At 38.9% G+C, this 24271-nt stretch overlaps 1 long non-coding RNA gene across 1 annotated transcript in view; it reads right to left on the bottom strand.

Moving 5' to 3' along the window:
* Positions 1 to 644: 644 nt before the first annotated feature.
* LOC109395310 (uncharacterized) overlaps positions 645 to 24271 on the bottom strand; it is a 25484-nt gene continuing 1857 nt past the window's right edge. Inside the window, exons 2-3 of the long non-coding RNA XR_002126638.1 lie at positions 14198 to 14291; positions 645 to 711 (exon numbers count right to left, since the gene is read on the bottom strand). This is a non-coding gene — a long non-coding RNA (uncharacterized LOC109395310). The remainder of the gene's footprint in view (positions 712 to 14197; positions 14292 to 24271) is intronic.

Genomic DNA, 24271 nt, shown 5'->3' with positions numbered 1-24271 from the left:
CAGCCTCAGCCTCCGCAGCCTCCCCAGCCTCCGTCCCCCTCAGCAGCAGTGGCGGCCCCACGGCCATTCAACGGGGCCAGGCCTCCGGCCTCATCACCACAGCGGCCAGGCTAGGGAGGAGGAGCCACCCAAATTAGTAAATGTTTTAATCCAAGTGACAGTACCTAGCTGTTCATCATCCAACACGCCGGAGACGTTAAGAGGGTTCTAGCACTGAATAAGGGGCTGGGCAGAACGACCTTTATATACCTTCAAGTCATGAAATTCTGTGACTAGACCAGTAGCAATGGACACTCACTGAGTGTCAGAAACAACCCTAAAGATTTTACCTCTAAAATCTCAATGATTTAGTTACTATTGTTAGATAATACTAACAATTGAGTAAACTAAGGGACAGATTAAGTTAGTTGGCTGATATGACACAGTACACAGTAAATGAAGCCCAGATATCAACTAAGGCAGCCTGACTGAAGGGCTGTTATATCTCCATTTTCTGCATCCTTCTATTACACGTTTTCAGTCAATGAAAACCTGTTTATTTTACAGGTTTGATTTCCACTTACTTTCTAAATAATTCTGATTACATTTCTGCAAAGTTGCTAATAGGAGGGAGGGAAATTCATGCAATATAATTTGAAACCTTACCGTTAAAGAAACTTCCTTCTTCTCTCTCTGGAAGATCTATTATTTCAGTTATCTATTCGTCATATGCTATGAGAAGAGAAAATCGATTTACCTTTTCAAAGTCTTTCAAAGAAAAGCTAATGATGACTTAACTAATTTTTTAAAATGCTAAACACAAGTTATTTGGAAATTATCATATGATTTCTATTCTGAGATTTTAATATTACTGCTTTATAACATTTAGGAATTAAGTGACTTAAGGTATTACCAACTTGGCTATGAATTTGACAAAGAGGAAAAGGTCAAATATTTTGTGGCAACCACAAGACTAGTTGTCTTCAGTGGCAGAAAACCTGAAGACATCAATGAATCCCTAATCCCAGCAAATCATCTTCTGTAATCAGTTTCAATAAAAGTTTTGACCAAGGACCAATGACCAAGAAGGCTGATATGACCACCACTCCTGGAAGATAACTCTGTGGATAAGGAATATCGTGGTCAAACAACACACAAATAACCTTTTCAGGTTCCATATTTTTCTATTCCACAAGTCAGAAGTCTGCTTAGTCTATGTCTTGAATAAACACTCATAAGACTACCACATATGCACAGGTTATCAGTAACCTCCTAATTTGTAAGTCCAAAGGGCACTCATGAATCTCTCTCTATCCATATTCAGACCCTCCTTTCTTGATCTCTATGACACCCCTGTCTCTCACTTTTCCATCTTCTTCTCAATTCCCTTTGAAGAATCCTGTTTCCCTTACTCAACACTTTAATATAGATTTCTCCTTGGGCTTGGAGATTTTTCTCCTGGGTGGAAAAGCATCCTGCATCATGAATTTGATTACATTTTATTTTCTACAATGAATGTAGTATAACTAACCATTCTCAATTAGTGAATACTAACTATTTCTACCTAAAATAAATAAATACCCAAACTTGTGCTCTTTTCAAAGCATTTCTCTTGGTCCAGATTCCTGTGGAATTTTAAATGGAGGGAAAAAGAGGGCCCAGTCAAGATGCAGTAGGTGAACACTGTGCTTGCCTCCTCCCATGACCATGTTAAAATTACAACTAAATTCCAGAACAATCAACATGGAGAACCATCTGAAGACTAGCTGAACAGAAGCCCTATAACTAAGGATATAAAGAAGCAGCCACATAGAGACTGGCAGGAGAGAAGCAAAGTGGGCTGGCCCCACACCCATGTGTGGCAGTTGAGACTCTGGAGGGATATGTCAGCTTCAGAGGTCCCCCTGAGGAGTAAGGGGTCCCAGCCTCACACTGGGATCCACAGCCCAGAGCACCAGTGCTGGGAAGAGGAGCCCCCACACATATCACTCTGAAAATCACCAGGGATTTCGTCTGTCTGGGTGAGACAGAAGGCTGCTGGAAAACCAAGGCATCCTCTTAAAGGGCCCACACACAGACTCTCACTCCCAGGCACACACCCTGGTGTCTTGCAGAGGGACCTCAGCTCAGGAAGCACCAGACACATACAGGAAGAGACTGAGTTGTGTGGCTTCAAGGCGAGGGCTGGAGGGATAGTAGACTCCATTGTCCCTGTGTTGAGTTCTCTCTCAGCACAGCCAAATCTGAATCTGCATTGGCCTGGTGAACTCTGCTCTTTCCACCCTGGTAACTCCCTGGGTCCCTGCCCTACCCAACTCAAAGAATTTCTGAGGCTCTTTCAGTGGTGAGCAGCCAAGGTTGGCCTGCACAACAGTCTTTCTTGGACACCTCTCAGGGGTCCACAGGCCCCAGGTGGGTGGTGGCTGGCCTTGGTGTGCTCTGTACCTTTTGCTGAGTGGCCCCAGGCTCAGCACTGGCACCAAATCTAAATCTGAATTAACCTAGTGAACACCAATCACCCCACCATGGTGACTCCCTGAGGCCCTGCCTCATACAACTCAAGTACTGCCAGAGGCCCTTTCAGTAGCTGAGCCTATGGGCTGCAGGCAGATAAGGGCAGGTCACAGGGTGTCCTGGGCATTTTGCTGAGCTGCTTCAGGCCTGGTACTGGTGGTCGCTGGCCTCAGTTCACAGCATGGCCACTCCCATAAACCTCCCAGGTCCAGCATAGGCAGCAATCAACTGCAGATCGCCTTGTAGCTCCTACATGATAGCCCCGGCTTGGTCATACTGGCAGCAGCTGACCTTAACCTGCATGGGAGCCCCACTCAGGAGGCCCCCAAACCAATACACTTGGTGGCCACTGTCAGACCACAACAGAGAACCACCCAATTAGCAACACAATCAGCACAACCATAGGGTGGTCTCAGCAGACACCAGAGCCCATTGGGGAGAATCCCATTCCTTAGGGTCAGCCCTCTAAAGTAGCTCATATGATGTGGTCATGGTCAATCCTGACAGCCAGTCAACCTGAAGGTCAATCCCACCCATTGATGTGCTAAAAGCAATCAAGGCTCAACTATAACAGGAAGGCACACACAACCCACACAGGGATACTCCTGGAGCACTCAGCTCAGGTGATCAGGAAGATTGATCCATGGGTCCCACAAGACACCTACTATATAAGGCCACCCTGCCAAGACTGGCAGGTCTACCTTATACATAGAAACAAACACAGAGAAGCAGCCAAAATGAGACAAAGAAACATGTCCCAAATGGAAGAAACAAAAGTCCAGGAAAAAAAAAAACTAAACAAAACAGAGCCAAACAACCTACCAGATGCAGACTTCAAAAGTGGTTATAGACTGCTCAAGGAACTTAGTGAGAACTTCAACAATGAGATAGTAAGCATAAAAGGTGACGTATTATAGATACCATAAAAAAAGAATCAGTCAGAAATGAAGAATACAATAAGCGAAATGAAGAATAGAAGGAATCAATAGCAGATTAGATTAGATTAAGCAGAGGATTGAATCAGCGATTTTGAAGACAAGGTAGCAAAAAACACTTAACTGGAACAGCAAAATGAAAAAAGAATGTAAAAAATGAGGATAGTTTAAGGGACCTCTGGAAAAACATCAAGCATAACAACATTCGCGCCATAGGGGTACAAGAGGGGAAGACAGAGAGCAAGGAGTTGAAAACCCTATTTGAAGAAATGACTGAAAACTTCCCTAAGCTGATGAAGGAAGTAGATATTAAAGTCCAGGAAGGGCAGAGAGTCCCAAACAAGATAAACACAAATAGGCTCACACTAAGACACATCATGGTTAAAATGCCAAAGGTTAATGACAAAGAGAATCCTAAAGGGAGCAAGAGCAAGGCAACTATTGGGTTGTCGGAAAAGTCATGACACATTTTTGCAATGGAAAACATAGAAAAAATATGTCATGACTTTTCTGACAACCCAATAGTAAATTATAAGGGAGCTCTCATAAGATTGTCAGCTGATTTCTCAACAGAAGCTTTGAAGGCCAGAAGGGATTGGTACAAAATATTGAAAGTGATGAAAAGCAAGGACCTACAATCATGATTATTCTACCCAGCAAGGCTATCATTTAGAATTGAAGGAGAGATGAAGAACTTCCTAGACAAGAAAAAGTTAAAGTTCACCAACATTAAACCAGTATTACAAGAAATATTAAAGGGACTTCTTTAAGAAGAAAGGGGCGGGAGGGAAGAACATAACTATGAAGAATGAAATGGCAATAACTAAGTGCCTATCAATAAATGATCACTTTAATGTAAATGGGTTAAATGTTCTAATCAAAGACATAGGGTAGCCGAATGGAAAAGAAAGGCCATACATATGCTGTCTACAAAAGACACACTTCAGATCAAAAGACACACAGAGACTGAATGTAAACGGATGGAAAAAGATATTTCATGAAAATGAAAATAAAAGCTGGATAGCAATACTTATTTCAGACATAATAGTCTTTAAAACAAAGTCTATAATAAAAGACAAAGTGGGATGTTTCATAATGATAAAGATCAATCCAAAAAAAGGATATAGCCATTATAAACATTTATACACCCAACATAGGAGCATCTAAATATATAAAGCAAGTATTGAAGGACATAAAGGGAGAGATCAACAGTAAGATAGTCATAGTAGGGGAATTTAACACCCTATTAACATTAATGGATAAACTTTCCACACAGAAAATCAACAATAAAATAGTGCCCTAAATGACACATTAGACCAGGTAAATTTAATTGATATTTTTAGCTGGTTCTTTGGAAAGATAAACAAAACCGATAAGCCTTTAATCAGATTCATGAAGGGGGGGGTGAGAGAGAGAGAGAGAGAGAGAGAGAGAGAGAGAGAGAGAGAACCCCAAAAAAATCAAATCAAAAGTGAAAGAGGAGGGCCGGCTGAGTGGTGCATTGGTTAAAAGTTGGCTTGGGACACCAGCTCTGAGCAGCAGGGTCACAGTTTGGATCCCACATGAGGGCCAGTGACGCTGCGCCCTCTACAGCTAAGATGGTGAACAACAGCTCAACCTGGAGATGGGCTCCCATGAGTCCCAGGTGATGGTGTAGGCTGCAGCCCCTGCTGCAATGCAGTGGGCTGCCATGAGCTACTGTGAGTGGCTGGCAGCCAGTGTGAGTGACCCACAGTCGGCATGAGCTGCTATGAGCCACCATGAGCAGCCGTCCAATGGCCAGTGAGCAACTGCCTCACCCGGGAAGAGTGCAATGATTATACCAACATTGGCCAGTGAAGCAACATTCTCCACAACTAGACTGAAGAACAAAAGGACAGCAGCTTGTCTGTTCCCCTTCTCCGATTCCCCAACATTGTCCCCCTCCCCCAATTCCTCAATAAAATCTTTCAAAAAAAAAGTGAAAGAGGAGAAGTGACAATTGACACCACAGAAATACAAAGTATTATAAGAAAATACTATGGACAATTATATGCCAACAAATTCAACAATCTGGAAGAAATGGATAAATTCCTAGAAATATACAATCTTCCAAAATTGAATCAAGAATAAACAGAAAATCTAAACAGACCAATTACTAGTAACACAATCGAATCAGTAATCAAAAAACTTCCAACAAACAAAAGTCCTAGAGTGAATGTCTTCATAGGGGAATTGTGTCAAGCATTCAAAGAATTAACATCTATCCTTCTCAAACTTCCAAAAAATTCAAGAGGAGGGAAGGCTCCCAATCTCATTTTACAAGGCCACCATCACCAATTCCAAAAACATACAGAAACATTACCAAAAAAAAAATCATAGGCCAACCTCCCTGATCAACATAGCTGCAAAAATCCTCAACAAATATTAGCAAACCAAGTTCAGAAACATATTAAAAAGATCATACACCATGATCAAGTAGGATTTATTCCTTCCTGGATGCAAGGTTGATTCAATATCTGCAAGTCAATTAATGTGATACACCACATTTTAAAAATGAAGAAAAATTACATAATAATATTAATAGATCCAGAAAAGGCATTTGACAAAATCCAGCACCCATCTATGATAAAAAAAAATCTTAGCAATGTGTAAATAGAGGGAACATAGCTCAACATAATAAAGGCCATGTATGACAAACACAACTAGACATCATACAAATTGGTGAAAAGCAAAAAAGCGTTTTCCTTAATATCAGGGACAAGACAAGGATGTCCATTTTTACCACTTTTATTCAACATAGTACTGGAAGTCCTAGCCACAGCAATTAGACAAGAAAAAGAAATAAAAACAGCCAAATTGAAAAAAAAATGTCTAAAATGGTCATTATTTGCAAATGACATGATACTATATAGAGGGAACTCTGAAGATTCCACTAAAAACCTATTAGAACTGATAAATGAATTCAGTAAAGTAGCAGGATACAAAATTAGCATTCACTAATTGGTTGCATTTTTATACACCAATCACAAACTATCAGAAAGAGAAATTCAGAAAACAATCTCATTTACAATTGCATCAAAAAGATAAAATACCTAGGAATAAATTGAACCAAAGAGTTAAAAGACCTATACTTGGAAAATTATAAGACATTTAAGAAATTGAAGAAACTACAAATAAATGAAGCATATGCTATGCCCATGGATAGGAAGAATTCATATAGTTAAAATGTCCATACTACCCAAAGCAATGTATAGAGAATCAGTGCAATCCCTATCAAAATGACATTTTTTTTCACAGAACTACAACAAATAATCATAAAATTTATACAGAACCACAAAAGTCCCCAAATAACCACAGCAACCTTGAGATAAAGTTGGAGGTGTCATACAACCTGATATCAAACTGTACTATAAGGCAATACTAATCAAAACAGCGTGGTACTGGCATAAAAATAGACATGTAAATTAGTGGAACAGAATAGAGAGCCCAGAAACAAACCCACACGTATATAGTCAATTAATCTATTACAAAGGAGACAAAAATAGACAGTGGGGTTAAGACAGCTTATTTAATAAATGCTGCTGGGAAAAACTAAACATATATACAAAAAAAATGAAACTGGGCCACCTTCTTACACCATATGTGAGAATAAACTCAAAATGAATTAAAGATTTAAATGTAAGACACAAAACTATAAAACTCCTAGAAGACAACATAGGCTGTAAAACTCTTTGACATTTTTTCGGATATAGCTCCTTGGGCAAGGGAAACAAAAGAAAAAATAAACAAATGAGACTACATCAAACTAAAAAGTTTTTTTTTGGTTTTTTTGTTTGTTTGTTTATTGTAGAATTGGGGGAGGGGAATGCGTTGGGGAATCGGGGAAGGGGAACAGACAAGTTGCTGTCCTTTTGTTCTTCAGTCTAGTTGTGGAGAATGTCGATTCCCTGGCCCATTGGTGTTATCATTGAGTTCTTCCCTGGTGAGGCAGTCACTCGCCGGCCATTTGACAGCCACTCACGGCGGCTCACAGCAGCTCACGCCAGCTGCTGGCCAGCTCCACTGCAGCCTACGCCGTCACCAGTGACCTACGGCAGCCCAGCTCCTGGCTGAGCTGTTGTTCACCATCTTAGCCGTAGAGGGTGCAGCATCACTGGCCCTCATGTGGGATCCGAACCGGGGCCCTGCTGCTCAGGCTAGCATCCCAAGCCAACATGCCACTCAGCCAGCCCCAAAGTAAAAAGTTTTGCACAGTAAAGGAAACCATCAACAAAATGAAAAGACAACCTACTGAATAGAGAAGATATTTGCCAGTGATACATCCAAAAAGGGGTTAATACCCAAAATTTATTAAGAACTCATACAACTCAACACCAATAAAACAAACAATCCAATTAAAAAATGGGCAGAAGTCCTAAATAAACTTTTCTCCAAAGAGGACATACAGATAGCCAATAGACATATGAAAAGAGGCTCAACATCTCTAATAATAAGAGAAATGCAAATTAAAACCACAACAATCACCTCACACCTGTCAGAATGGTCATCATCAATAAATCAACAAACAAGTGTCAGTGAGGATGTGGAGAAAAGGGAACCCTCATGCACGGTTGGTGGGGCTGTAAATTGGTGCAGCCACTATGAAAACCACAATGGAGGGTCCTCAAATATTAAAAATAGAACTATCTATGACCCAGCAATTCCACTTCTGGGTATTTATCTGAAGAAATAAAAAACACTAATTTGAAAAGATATATGTACCTCTATGTTCATTGCAACACTATTCACGAAAGCCAAGATACAGAAGCAACCAAAATGGCCCTCAATAGATGATTGGATAAGGTATTGGTGGTACATATATTCAATGGAATATTACGCAGCCATAAAAAAGAATGAACTCTTATCATTTGTGACAACATGGACAGACCCAGAGAGTACTATGCTAAGTGAAATAAGTCAGACAGAGAAAGACAAATACCATATGATCTCACTTATATGGGGAATCTAAAGAACAAAATAAATGAAAAACAAAACAGAAACAGACTCATAGATACAGAGAACAAACTGATGGTTACCAGATGAGAGGGAGATTAGGGGACTGGGTAAAAAGGTGAAGGGATTAAGAAGTACAAATTGGTAGTTACAAAATAAGTCACAGGGATGTAAAGTATAACATATGGAATAGAGTGAATAATATTGTAATAACTATGTGTGGTGCCAGGTTTTTACTAGGTTAATCAGGATATCACTTCATAAATTATACAAATGTCTAACTACCATCCTGTACACCTGAAACTAATATAAAATATTGAATGTCATCTGTAATTGAAAAAAAAAATTTAAGTTCTTAAAAAAAAAATAACTGCACTACAAAACCAAACGAAATAAAAATGGTGGTCAAGGGTTAATAGATTTGAAATTAATTAACTAATTAAATGGAAGGAGAAAAATTGAAATGCAGCAGCATTGTTTGCAAATCCTCTGGTTTGATTTCAACCCCAGCAAGCGGTAATCACCTTGTACTTCAGCTCCCCTCCTCAAACAACTTTTGAAACAGTTCAGCATCTGGTTGCCACCAAAACAATTTCTATATAACAAGAGCTAAGAGTTGGCAATGGAGTGTGTATGTGCTTGACATTTCATTCTTGCCCCATGAGGTTTCTCCTGCTTCTCGTTCGGGTTTAGTATTATGTCCCAGGGACCCAGAGCAGCACAGTAATCTGGATGTTCCTCCAAAATTATTCGTAATGGTATTTGTAAAGGACCTTGAAGTAGTGCCCTTTTTCTCGGTCATATTCCGATCTAAAATTTTTTGTGGTCTAATTACCCAGGTGAATAGTGGGGCCACAGTTCTGATCTCAGTTGGTGGTCCAGGATCCAGGCCTGGGCAGAGGTGGGGTAGGGCCTGGATCTGTGAGTGATGAGGTGAAGGGAGACTCGAATTGGACCCTGGGCAAGGGGGTGCATTGTAAGTAAGGCAAAGTCTAAAGAATCAATTTAAGAAGCGTGGATAGAGGGTCAGCCAAGTGGGTGAGATAAAGTGGATTAACTTGGGAAAAGCCTGCAAGGATTCCTTAAGGCAAGGTCATCTTTTGTTGAGTGGCTTTTATGGAGTGGTAGTTGGGGGAACTGGGAAAGTTATTAATACCCAATTTGGGTTGGAAGTTTTAACCCTTCTCTGTTAATATTGTGGTTTTACCCATCCTAGACTAGCTGTTGAAGTTATAAGAATGTGTCTTAGAAATGAGAACAATGAAATCTGCTGTCATGTTTCCTACTCACACTTTAATTTTGATGCCTGATAAGTAAGGGAAAGACCTCTATCTGTGAGTTACTGAGAGGGTCTGGGGTAGCTCATGAAATAAATTAAAATACTTGCCAGCATTCCCATAAAATGCATGTGGTCTTCTAGCAAATGCTTGAGTTCTGTCCAAAATGATGGCAAATTTAGAATTAGTGAAGTTTATTTTCAGAATAGTTAAGGTTATAATTGTTTTAGAAGATCACATTTATGCAACTTTTTATTGCTATTGCTCTATTACATTAAATTCTCCTTTTATTTATCCACCAAGAGAATTAAAGTATTTGATTAAGAACAACACACTAAAAATAAACAGAATATCATTCAAAATTTCAATAAGTTAGCAACAGAATTAACAATTGCTTGTTTCTTGCCTGTGTCCCTTTAGTAGGACGTAAGCTCCATGGAGGCCAGGATTTGACCTTTTCTTGAATTACAATTATATCCTTAGTGACAACAACACTGCCTAGGGCATAATACATCTTCAATAAATATTTGCTGAAATAGATGGGAGTCAAGGAGGCACTGAGTAAATATTCTCTAACATTTGGAACTTTTAAAAGTGCTTTAACTTTTAAATCATATCTGCGGAATAACAAGAATATTAGATCGAATGTAGTAATCACTATTTTGCTGCTCCGTTAGTCACTCAAGGGTATTTTTTAAATGAAAGATGGATGTTTCTGGAACCCAACCTGGATCTTTGGACCATGAAGTGCAATAAGTCCTGAGTAAGACAAAATTCTCTAACAGAGAATACAGTGCTCATAGAATTAACAAGATCTAGGCGATCTCTAGAAGAAATTGAAAAAGAAGATGTGGTGGGTGAATAGCAGAGTTAAACTAGAACTGAGTACAACTGTTGGACCATATTTGCAGAGAGGCTTCAGGGTTTTCCATTTAAACTGCAGAGAAAAGAAGCTTCAGTGACAGATATTTGTTCAGGTCCCTATTTTCTTACGGGTATAATATGCAACTTTACTCATAAGCTATACAAAAAAGTGATGACATATAAGACAGCAGGATCCTGAAAAAAAAAAACATATAAAAGAAAAAACAACATGTTTGCCACACAGCCTCTTGCCATTTGTAATATCCCGTATTGATTCTTCCTTCTGAATGTTTTTGTTCTAGAGGTAAAGAATATGAATTATCTTCCACCTTATCCAATCTTTTATCTTTGTGTGTTCATAGGAAAGGATATAAAGTCTCAAAGCCAGAAAAACACAAAATCCTAGACAAAGTAGAGGTCTTAAGTAAGCAAATAGAACACTTGGCCAACCCTATCTTTTTATAGTCACATTTTACTGACAGATGGGCCTATTAGTGTGCATCTATCTTATCTATGTGACCTTCTTGGAAAAGGTACACAATTTGAAAAAAGAAAATAATACCTGGGTTGAAGGATAATGGGAGAAAAACAAATTTCTCAACATGTGTGGACTATGAAAATACTTCCCATACCTTTTGAAAAAGTTACTTGAGGATGTAGTCTACTAAAAGGAAAAACTGAATTCTAAGAAGAGGAAGATATGGGATTCAAAAAATTCCTCTAATTCAGTAGAGCACTGAAAAGAAACTAATTTTTAAAAATAATAACAGGAAGTCAGAAGGCTTTTAGAAGAATGTCTATAAGAAGAAAATGAATGTATTTTACCAAACAGTGAGATAAATAACCACAGTGGTGGGAATAAAGATATATGTGCCCTTTTTGACAAGAAATAATGAAGGTAATTAAAAACTCTAGAAAATGAAAATGCTGTATAGGAAAGTCACAATGTAAACATGAAACAAGCTGAAATGTAGCATGATTTTCAGAAATGGAGGGTAAGAAGAGAGAATCTATTTGATCTTGACACTAGACAATTCTCTTTCAAGCAATACAGGTTAGTGACATAGAATTATACTTTCTATTTCTATTTTGGTTCTTTATGAACAATATTTATACAATCATAATATGTTCTATTATTTATATTAGTTTAAAATTCTTAGTTTCAAACTATAGAGTAAGCATTTCAAGATATAAATATGGTTACAGGATAGAATGTAAGTATACACTTGAAAAGGTCAAATAAGTGAGAAAGTTTACAGTTTAGGAGATAGCCGAAGGAGGGGATAGATGGAAGGAAGTATATACAGGGTTACAATTTGCTTATCTTAAATAATGGGAGAACTATTGATGCAGGTAGAAACAGAGGTTAGATTACTCAAAGTCAGAAAAATAACCAACAGAAGAAATATTAGTAATCTTAAGAGCTAATAATTAAAAACAATAGTTACAATTCACTAACAGTAAAGTAACAAAAATTATAGGTAGTGCAAGATAAATTTTTCAATTTTCATGATGGGAAGCCAACAGACAACATCTTAAGTTAATAAATCATGAAAAGGAGATATAACCCTATTATTCAAATATATGGAGGTAACCAAAAGAAGTACAAATAGACTTATACTAAAAAGATTACTTCTGGGGAGGAGGTATCAAAGGTGGAGTAAGGGGGTGGGAAAGTTAAATTTTTCACTTTATAATTTTCTGTACTTTTTTAACCTTTTTCCTTATCATATGGAAATATTATTTTTATTATATAAAAAAAGTTAACCATTTCCTGATGACTAACTTAGTATTCTCTTCAATGATATTATCCCAGAGTGCATTCTTACTAAGGATAAAATGAACATACTCCTGCATGTAATGGTGAAAGATGCAGCAATGCCAAATGAACGCTATAATTAATATCGCAATGAGTAGAAGCATCAGGAATCCGAACAAGTCAACTGAAATGCATGAAAAAAAATATTTTAAGTTAACAGATTAATAATTTCTTATATTTTCATCTTTTCTAGTATCATGCACTCTGATTCTTAAATACAATTTCAGTCATTAATGAAAACGATGCAATAACATACATCACATACTCCAATAAAACTACCATTAACACAACAATTACTAACATTTGAAAATAATCTAGGTTGCTAAAAGGAGGTAATATTATCTGCAAATTGGTAAACTATTAGGTCACTGGCTATTTTTGCCTTTATTTTATCACCCAAAACTCATTCCAGGCAATGTTTCAACAGATAAAATATAATAGCAGAACCTTCAGGTTGGCTTCAGGTTTCTATGAAGATACATTTAGTAGATAGCAGGGGATGTTTGCTGTATGAGTTTCAGCAGTTCCTTATCAAGGAGAAAACAAATGCTTGCTGGGAAACCAGGTTTATAGCACTTGTAAACTTTCCTTTTCTCCCTTCCTGTGCTATGTAAAACTATAAGGGCAGACTATTAAACAGGAGATTAGGGTTCCCATTCATACTAAATTTATGAAGAGTTACCTGTTTACAAGCTCTTTGCTGCAAACAATTATGATTTAAATATACCTGATAGTACCTGAAGGACTTGAGGGCAAAAGTCATATTTTTTCACTTCAATTAAGAAAAAAAAACATAGACAATTGGTTGTACTAGATTGAGTTTTCTCATATAGTTAAGGTTCCCCTAGAAAGCATCATGTTTCAACTTTTTTTTGTTTTTTAAGATTTTATTGGGGAATTGGGGAAGGGGAACAGACAAGTTTCTGTCCTTTTGTTCTTCAGTCTAGTTGTGGAGGATGTCGCTTCACTGACTCATGTTGATATTATCATTGCGCTCTTCCCGGGTGAGGCAGTCGCTCGCAGGCCATTGGACGGCCGCTCTCAGTAGCTCACGCCAGCTACCAGCCAGCCCCACTGCAGCCTACGCCGTCACCGGCGACTCACGGCAGCCTAGCTCCAGGTCGAGCTGTTGTTCACCATCTTAGCTGTAGAGGGCGCAGCATCACTGGCCCTCATCATGTAGGATCCGAACCATGGCCCTGCTGCTCAGAGCTGGCATCCCAAGCCAGCTCTTAACCAACACAACACTCGGCCGGCCCCTCAGCTTTTTTTGAATAAAAGGTTCTAGTACATTTACTGCCTTGGTAGCTACCATATAACAAACCAAAATTATAACATTATAGATATAATTTAGAGGTTCTTTAATAATTGAGATTTGATCAGTCCTAGGCAGTCGTTGTTCTGAATGGCAATTCTCAGTACAAAATGTATAAGTTGAGGAAATATAAGTTATACTAATGCTACTGGGCTCAACATATCATCACCCCAGGACTAGCTTATAAAAACTTCTGGAGTTCCTGAAACAACTTGAGAACAATCCTCCTTCACTGGGTTATGGTTATCGTACATTGGAGTACTTTAGAGATCAAATGTAAAGTATTTACAACTAGCATGGTGAGGCAGCCACCAACCAGAATGAATGTTGACCTAGTTGAACCAACCGTGGCTGGAAAGAACAAGTATCAGCCTGTATTAAGGGAAATGCCAATGAACAGGCTTGCTATATTTTAATAAAGCAAATATAATAATTTATAATCCTTCAAATGTAGCAAATAACTAGTATTTGCAAGTCAATTGAAAAAAAGCACATACAAATGCAAATAGGAACAACTCACCTTTACAGCTGACCCAAAATGCAGAACTGAATTGACATTCCAAATTTGAAAGACAAAATTTTTTGCAAATCCCTCGTTCGCTGCACCAAAAGCACTTTATTTGGAAAGAAAAGAAAAAAAAATGAAAGCAGTGTCCAGGTATGCTAAGTACATTTCCAAAAAGTTTTTAGTGCTAGTTGAATAAATATTCAATAAATAACAGCTACCACCATCATCATCATCATTTAGTGGCAGCAGCAGTGGTAGCTGCTGTTGGAGGTTGGCCCCGATCCCCTTACCAGGCCCATGCACCCAAAACGCGGCTGCACTGAGCATTGGCTGCCAGTGGCTCCAGCTGCCCTTCTTCTTGAATTCCCTCAGTGGAGAAGAAGTACCTTGCCCATGAGGTGACTTACCCCACTGCCAATAGCTGATGAACATATGGGGTTCCTAACAGTGGGCATCCTTGCCTCGAGGCAGGGGTAACTCTGCTGTGATTGTTTGCCCAGGGCTGCCCCTGGTCCCTTCCAAGTGTAGACTTTAGCTGAGACTACACCTTTGCTTGGCTCTTGTCCCTTACTTGTCCTGAGTCCCTCACTCCTTCATAGATTTTTGCTGCCACTCAAGAAGTTACATGCACCTTAATCCTTTTCTCAGGCTCTGTGTTTAGGGAACGAAACCCGAGACATTGTTTCACAAAGTAGTAATAAGGACTTCAGTGGATAGATGTTCTTGTTGTTGTTGTTGTTGTTGCTTATCTCTCTTGGTCTTGCCCTTGTCTGCAGCACTCGGTCTTGCCTCTGGGGAGTTCTCGTCTGTTGCATGTGGGCCTAGTGGTGCTGTCAACCAGCCTCGCCTCAACACCCACCCCCTGCCCGCTTCCTGCTCACTGGTGGTCAGATAATCATTTGGAAAATTGGATTCTAAGTCCCTTGTTGAAGTTAACAAAAACAAGGCACAAAGGTGGAAACTATCGTGACCCATAAGACTAGGACCTGGGCAAGTCAAAAAAATGAGAACAGAGTGGTAAAGCTGGCTGTCACTTACATAGGACCTACCACATGACATGTACCATTCTAAACCCCTTGCATATATTAACTCGTTTCATCCTCATGACAACCCTGTGAGCTAGGTACCACTATGTCCACTTTATAGATGAGGACAATAAAGCACAGAGCAATCAAATGACTTCCAGAGGTCACACACCTAGGAAATAGGGAAGTTTGGGTTTTAATCTAATTAGTCTGGTTCTGTGCTGGTAACCAATCCTACAAGATTGATCCCAGACCCCTCCCAATCACAGACTAGCAGAGGTAAAGACTTCCTCCAATGTAAAGGACCACCCCTTATACACTACCTGAGAGCAGAAGGTATATCCCAGGCAATCTTTTGTTAACCAAGACCAAAGTTCAAATGAAGTCATTGAGGCAAGTCTAAGATTGAAGCCACTTAGGCTGAATGAGTCCTGTCCTCTTCAACTATTGTGTAAAGGCTAGAACTGCAAAGTCAAGGCCTAGGTTTAAGGATTACAGCCCAGAGACTTCTGATTTTGGTTATCAGTTCTTAGAGTTTCTAGGAATCAAATCCATGCTATCTAGCAGGGGTTTTTTGTTTTTGTTTTCCCATCTAACAGAGTTTTGATTGCCAGAAAGAAAAACCTGAACCTCTCAGAGAGGAGCTTGTGGTTACTCAGCACTAAGCTGATTCCCAGGCCTCAGTCACCAACTTCACAACAGGTGAGCTTCTAAAGCAGTGCAGTCCCCAGAAGAAACATTTTCTCCTGTGCCTCTCTCTGATGGGGGCTCAGAGAATAATGGAAAAGAGAGCTCTTTCACAAGCTGAGCCTGGAGCAGCCAGGTTGGTAACTTACAGCTTGGCCAGGGAAACTCAACAGAATATCTGCACCACCCTGTCTGAGTTTCCAGGATTAATCCTGAGGGGCAATAATGGACAATGACTTTGGGTAAGTACAATTTTAGTTGAGAGTCAGTTGAATTATTTTGCAAGAGCATTTTTTAAAATGTAGGGATGGGGAAAATAAAATGTGCATGTCCTGAAAGGTCAAAGGGTGAAACACAGTAGACTATGGTTGAGATAGGGCCAGACAGGGCCTCCAAGAAAAACCATTAACCTCCAGCTAAAGACAAAGGACCAGTAAATCAAGATGAGACAAGGAAACCCACCAGAACCAGCCGAAGCCAAGATGGTGACAAGATTCATTTCCAGGTAACCTCCAGACACATTATATAGTCATTGTAATACATTTTCATACTAAATGACACACCCCCTAGCACCATGACACTTCCGGAGAGGACCATATAAGGACAAAAAAGGGGGGGGGGCGTCTATCCATGATTCTTGGAAAAGCCCACCCATTTCCTGGAACTAATAGAATATTCCTCCCCTTCATTTCCATGTAAAATACCTACCAAATAAAAATTATGGCCACACTTCAAATCGAGGTTCTCTCTAGCCTGGAGGCAACTTCTGCCTATGGAGAAGATCTTTTTTCAATAAACTACTTTCACTTTATTTCCTGGCGTGTGCTTGAATGCTTTCCTGCGCAAAGCCAAGGACCCTCTTTCCTGCAACATGGTAGGTTATGGTTTTACTCTGTCTGCCTAGCTCAGGTAACCATCCCTTCTTCTTCTGGCAATTGCAACCGCTTTCCTTTGTGGACCTCTTCTCCCAATTCTACCTGATTCTATAGCTGTGACTCAGCTTTGCTCCCACTTCCCTACTACTGGAATCATCTGACCCAGGCAGTGGCACTCAGGGTAGCTCATCCCCCTGGCCCAGTAACTAGTGCTGGACTGGACATAAGACCCAAATCAGGCCCATCAGAATCTTGTTTGGAGTTGTACACAGATATCGGGAGAGATGTGCTAGGAGCCAACATCTTCCCCAACTACGTGGAGAAGGTTCACTTGCCATAAAAGAAAATGAGGTCAATACACAGAGGGAGGCAGAACTGGGAGATGAAAAGAGGGGAAATGAAAATAACATCTTTTTGGATTCAGTTGTGTATGAAACCAAGGCCACCACCCCACCGACACCCCAATTTTGTAAATCAATAACTTCCCCTTTTTATTAAATTAGTTTGAATTGGATTTCTGTCACCTACCACAAAAGATGTTACTAACCCCTTAACTAAGTCTTCTAAACTGAAAGTCCTCAAAGTTCACATTACCCAGAGGAACAGTACTATATAGTCAACATCCCTAAATTGGTAATGAATAATTTCAGACAAATTACATGGATTTGTTTTCTTGTAGTTTAGGAAGATGATCCGTGTAAATACAAAGCTATGACAACTTTCAGACTCTTAAGAGAGTGACAACTGAGAAGTCAGCTAAAGGACTTTAGAAGAATAATTAATATTGCTTCATGGGAAACCAGAGTATTTGTTTTACGATAGAACTCTGTGTTAATAAGCTTATATGGACATCCAAAATTGATATTTTTATAAGCAAATATTAAAATAAAAAAATGCAGAAAGAAGGAAAGTACATAATATTATTTAGCAGTCTGTTAACATTGTATAAAACCATTTAATATTATGCTGCAAAAAATATTAAATAAGTGTTATTGTGCAACAGGTGATTTTTAAGTAATGGATGTTGAAAAGATCAAAAGAGCATTGACTAATTATTCATGTACAAATGATCGATTCAGTGGAGGCTACACAGAGTGGTGTTTTTGCTTTCTTTGGCAGGTGCAATATGTACACTCTACAAAAAAACAAAATCTCTGAATGGAAGAATATTATTATTTCAAAAAGAGTGGAACAGCTATAAAATGTAATAGCAGTTCATAAGAGAAAGTTTCTAGTTGGCATGACTAGATAAGATTTCTTTCAGGGAACGGGCAGAATTTGGTGTGAGCCTTGAGGAACAGGCAAAATATGGGCAGAAAAGAGCAGGCCTCAGACACACGGCCATGATAGACGGAAATGAGGGAGTCACGGTGGCAGGAGTGAAAATCTGTCTGGTGAAAGTTTGTGAAATTATTTGGAAAGGTAAGCTTTTCTCAGGTTGTGACGGGGTTGTGTTTTATCTTAAACACTAGGGAGTCAGCCGAAGTATTTTGAGCTAACAGGTGACATATTAAAAGTGCTAATTTATAATAATGAATTGTAAATTCATCAGGAGGGACTCCAGGGACTGGGACCCAGAAAGTCTAGGATTGTTCCAGTTGAAAGAAAAGAATAGGCCTTCATGAACTGCAGATAGAGAAAAAGTAAGATCAAGGAGCCCAAGATTTCGAAAATTATGTCTGGGAGAATATTACCAGAAATAAATAAGTAAATAAAACGAGCTTTTCTGTGGGGGAAAAATGATAAATTTAGTTATAGAAAATTTTGGCTTGAGGTGATGAAGGAATGTTGAGCAGCTATGGGTGTGACCCCGAGGCCCAGGGGCTATTAGCACTAAGAATATGAATTTGCGATTTCTTTACGTGCAGGTACTAGCAGAGGCCATGGCAGTAGCGAAGATAGCACAAGCGTGAGAACGTAGTATAAAATAATGCTTCATATAAGGAGGGACGAAGAGGAGGAGCCGGTAAAGGAAGTGGGGAGGCGAGGGAAGAAGCAAGGCAGAACAACGTATCAAGTCCGCATCGCCAAGGCAGGAGCGAGTTTCCAGGGGACTGACCAATTTGAAAGGTCATTTGTAAACTGTAAATCAGTTTGCTAAGCATAAAATCATTGTGACAAGGAAGCAAAGGTAGAATAAGGACTTTAGCTGCTAGAAAGAAACAAGGAGGTTTTGTTGTTTTCCATTTCATCTGAACTCAGAAAGGAAGGAGCCAATGCAGAGAAACAGACTCAATTTGTCCCAGAAGAACAAGGAAATGAGAAAGGTTCTGAGTTTGTGAATGTGCATGTGGTTCCGAGTACAATGCATGCATGGAGGTAAAGGCTAGGGGATTAGCCTTGGAACTGAGAATCGACTTCTTTTTTAATTTTGTTATTGTTATTATTAGTTTCACATGTACAAAACAATGCAATAGTTATCCTTTTCACCCCTCACAAAGTGACCACCCCTCCTCCCCCCACCCACTGCTCTCCCACCCCCGATATCATGCGTATCTATTGGGGATGAAGGAAAAGGGGAAGGGACGAGACAATATAAATTGGTAATGAGAATCGACTTCTTAAAGGGGAAAGGAGTGTAAAAGACCCTGAATTGTTTCAGAAGAAAAATGAGGGACTTGAACCTGACAGATGGCCTTAAACTTCTCAAGGAAAATCAAGCTCCAGAAGGATGCTCATGCCAAGAGCAGGTAAGGTGTTGGGAATAGCTGCCTTGGAGAATAATCCATGAAACTGGTTCTCCACTTTTTTTCCAGCTGAGTGACTCTTGATAGGTGATATTCACATGTTCACTGGCATATCCAGAATTGAATCTATGACCCTGTCTACCCTCCCTACTCCAAGCCTAACACACACAAACACACACACACACACACACACACACACACACATGCACACATATATGCACACATATTTTCTCACACACAAAAAAACCAAATATTTAAGTGGCATCCTTGTGGGGTTTGAGGTATGGCATTTACAAATGCATTTTACAAGCATGTGAGTACTGGTCATTTCCTATGAACTGTGCAATAGATGAGATAAGCTGTGGGAGAGTTTAAAAAAAAGCAAAAAAAACCACACACACATTTGGATTGCTGTAACATCATTCCTTTCTGTCCCAACCAATAACCCATATCAAGATGAAATGAATGAGAAAGACGTGATTATAGAGAAAACCTAGAATTTATTCTGATTTATTTTTTAAATCAGTTGCAAAACACAGTCTTTTAACTGTAATTAGCAAAAAAAATTACTTATGACAATTCTCATCATTGTAACACTCTGATTAAAACCTATCATTCCAGGAATTCAACAGTGACACATAATGATTCTGAGCAACCATGAAAGCCCAGCAAAAGTTCACTAAGTTTCTTAGTTAGCGTGGTTTTCAAACTTTTATTTCTAATAAAAGAGAAAATATCAATAAAAAATAATGTTTTTCATATGCTGTTTATGAGTCGTAGGTTGAGGGTAGTATTGTAAATTAGTTGCTTTTTATGGATTTGTTTTTGGTAAGAATGTCTTCCAACTCTAAGAAGGTTAATCATGTACAATTGAACCACAAGGGAATGTTTCAGATGGAAACAGAGGAAGATTTCCTTATAGTTAAGAAGGATAAGCATATAATTTATCATTCGAACTCAAATATTTTGGGAAATGAAAAGAAACAATTATAATAGCTTCACCAAGTCAATGCTGGTGAACACCACCATAGAATAGGACAGTCCCAGACATACCAGGACATCTATTCATCTTCCTCATGGCCCCAAAGGAACTGAGATGTTCTTGGCTACTTACTTTATGCCATCTGTAAATTCCAGCTCTCTCTCTGGGAGTATGGCAGACACTCTCACTGAAACCTGGTGTCCTTCCAATTTCTGGGAGGGGAAGGGGCCTTTTGCCAAAAGATAACACCTTGATTCTGGGTTGAACAGGTGGAATTATCACTTAGTTCATTTTTATGAAGTACTGGGAATATATTAAAAACTACACTCAAGGGGCTGGCTGAGTGGCTCAGTTGTTTAAGAGTGTGAGCTCTGAGCAACAGGGTCACAGGTTTGATTCCCACATGGGCCAGTGAGCTGCACCCAAGCTGAGTTGCTGCTGAGCTGCCAACAGGTGGTAGGATGGCTCAGCTGGTGACAGCATATGCTCCTATCAACAAGGTTGCTGGTTTGACTCCCACATGGGATGGTGGGCTACGCCCATCCACAACTAAGATTGAACATGGCACCTTGAGCTGAGCAGTCGTAAGCTGCCGAAGGGCGGCCGGATGGCGACTGGACTTGGAGCTGAGCTACGCTACCTGCACCCTCCACAACTAAGATTGAAGAACGACAACTTAGCTGTTCCCCTTCCCCAATTCCCCAATAAAATCTTTAAAAAAAAATTAATTAAAAAATTTAAAAACAGTAAAAATTACACTCAAATATATATATATATATATATATATATATATATATATATATATATATATATCCCCAGAAACAAATCCATAGTCATTTAATGTAGAAAGGAAGCAAAGAAAGGAAACAAGGGAAGCAAGAATTTACCAAGGGGTAAAAATAGTCTATTTAATAAATGGTGCTGGGGAAATTGGACAGATATTACAAAAAACATGAAACTGAACCACCTTCTAATGCCATATACAAGAATAAACTAAAAATGGATTAAAGACTTAAATGTAAGACCCCAAACCATACAACTCCCAGAATAAAATATAGAAAGTAAACTTGTAGACATTACCCTCAGTAAGGTTTTTACCGATATATCCCCTCAGGCAAGGGAAGCAAAAGAAAAAATAAACAAATGGGACTACATCAAACTAAAAAGATTTCTCACAGCAAAGGAAGCCATCAACAAAACAAAAAGACATCCTACTGAATGAGAGAAGGTATTTGTCAGTGATACATCTGATAAGGGGTTAATATCCAAAATTTATTTAAAAACTCATACAACTCAACACCAAAAAAAACCAAACAACCCAATTAAAAAATAGGCAGAAGACATGAAGCAACATCTCTCTAAAGAGGACATACAGATAGCCAACAGACATATGAAAAAAAGCTCAACATCACTAATCATTAGAGAAATGAAAATAAAAAACACGCGATACCACCTCACTCTGGACAGAATGGCTATCATCAATAAATAAACAAACAACAAGTGTTGGCGAAGTTGTGGCGAAAAGAGAAACCTTGTGCACTGTTGGTGGGATTGCAAATTGGTGCAGCTACTATGGAAAACAGTATGGAGGTTCCTCAAAAAATTAAAACTAGAACTACCTTATGATCCAGCAATTCCACTCCTGGGTATCTATCCAAAAAATCCAAAACACTAATTTGAAAAAAATATACGCACCCCTATGTTTATTGCAGTGCTATTCACAATACCCAAGATATGAAAACCAAAATGCCCATCAACAGACGATTGGATAAAGAAACTGTGGTATATTTATACAATGGAGTATTACTCTGCCATAAAAAAGAATGGAACCTTACCATTTGCAACAACATGGATGGACCTAGAAAATATTATGCTAAGTAAAATAAGTCAGACTGAGAAAGACAAATACCACATGATCTCACTTATATGTTGAATCTAAAGAACTGAATAAATGAGCATTGTAAACAGAAATTGTCTCAGAGATATAGAGAAAAAACTGATGGTTGCTAGATGGAGGAGTGTTGGGGGATGGGGAGACGGTGAAGGGATTAGAAGGCACACATTGGTAGTCACAAAATAGTCACGAGGATGTGAAATACAGTATGGAGAATATAATCAATAATGTTGTAAAGATTATGTAGGGTGTCAGATGGGTACTAGACTTGTCAGGGGGATCATTTCATAGATTGTGCAGATGCCTGTCCACTGTGCTATACACCTGAAGCTGAAGTGGAATAATACTGAATGTCAACTATAATTAAATATGTATATATCTGTATATATATGGTCACGGAATGTAAAGTACAGCATTGGGAATAGAGTCAATGGTATTGTAACAGCTATATATGGTATCAGAGGGGTAGTAGACTTGGGGGAGGGTTATCACTTTTTGAGGGGTGTAAATATGTAATCATTATGTAGTTTTGTACACCTGAAACTAATATAAAAAAACACAATTAAAAAAAGACCTTACACAAAAAATAATTTTTTAATGAAAAAAAAAATACATATCCCCAGAATTGCCATGACTTATGTTTGGAAATTTTTAAGATAAAATGACCTACCTTGCTACATTATAGAGTATGTTAAAATATAATTTAACCTTCTACTGTTTCAAGCATTAATTCAATTCAATAGTTATTGAATACTGTCATGTGCTGAGAAATGTGTAAGGTGTTAGAGATGCAAATATGAATAAAACATGTATTTTCTCCTCAGGGAACTGAGAATAGAAGAAAGAATAACATGCAAACAATTTACATGAATTACAATTCAAACTGTGCATGTTCCAGAGACATAGGGGAACTGGAGGAAGTCTTCTTCCTTTAAGGAGAAGGGTAAGAACAGATAAGGAAGGATAAGAAATGGCAGGAATTTTATCAGTTTAGGGAATAAAGTTTACAACTAGAGCCTCTGATTTTATGAACAAAATCAGAGACAAAGTCATCTATTGAGAATGAGTGGGTGTGGGATAATACGGGAACTTTAAAGATAGTAACGAAGTTTTGGAACTGCTATTGTGGAAAATTTTAGGAAATGTTGCTAACCAAAGGCAAGTAATGAATAGGATTTGAGCTCAGGTGAGACCAGAAATTGTGTGTACTTGCACTAATGTAGACTTTGATGCAACATGCTCCAGCAGCAACAGGCTACTAATAATAATAATGCATAGCAATTAAACAGATAGACCTAATGACCAACCAGGGCTGGGGATGTAGATCCCCACACAGTTAAAGGTAAGAGGGCAAGGGCCTTAAAGTTTTTGCAACCCCCAGTGAAATAATGGGCCTTGGCAAGGTTCATCAAGTTGGCTAACATCACAAAATGTCAGGCAACAGACTTTACTTGCCTCCTAATGAAAGCCCTCAGCATGAAGTATTCCTGCCAAAAAATTTAATTGAACCTGATCAAGCCTCCATACGTAATTACCAGTTTATAAGAACAGGAGAACAGGGAAGAGAGGAACATGATAAAGCACATCATGGAGCTATGACCAGCAAAATATAGATTGTGGGAAATCAACAGGACAAACAACTGTTTTTCCAACAAGCACGTTGCAATAAAGAAAAAAAGAGAGGGAGAAGTAACATATAAATAAAGAGATTTAATGGATATATCAGCCAATTGCAATGTATAGACTTGATTCAAAAGAACTCATAAAATGATGAAACAAGAGAAATGTGATTATTTCCTGGATGCTTGATGATTTTAAGAAGTTACTGTTGGGTCAGCTGAGTGGCACGTTGGTTAAGAGCTGGCTTGGGACGCCAGAGGGCCCCAGTTCGGATCCCACATATGAGGGCCAGTGACACTGCCCTCTACAGCTAAGA

Source organism: Hipposideros armiger, unplaced genomic scaffold (assembly GCF_001890085.2).
Source record: "Hipposideros armiger isolate ML-2016 unplaced genomic scaffold, ASM189008v1 scaffold_465, whole genome shotgun sequence".
Taxonomy (NCBI): Eukaryota; Metazoa; Chordata; class Mammalia; order Chiroptera; family Hipposideridae; genus Hipposideros; species Hipposideros armiger.
This window is presented reverse-complemented; position numbering and strand designations above follow the sequence as displayed.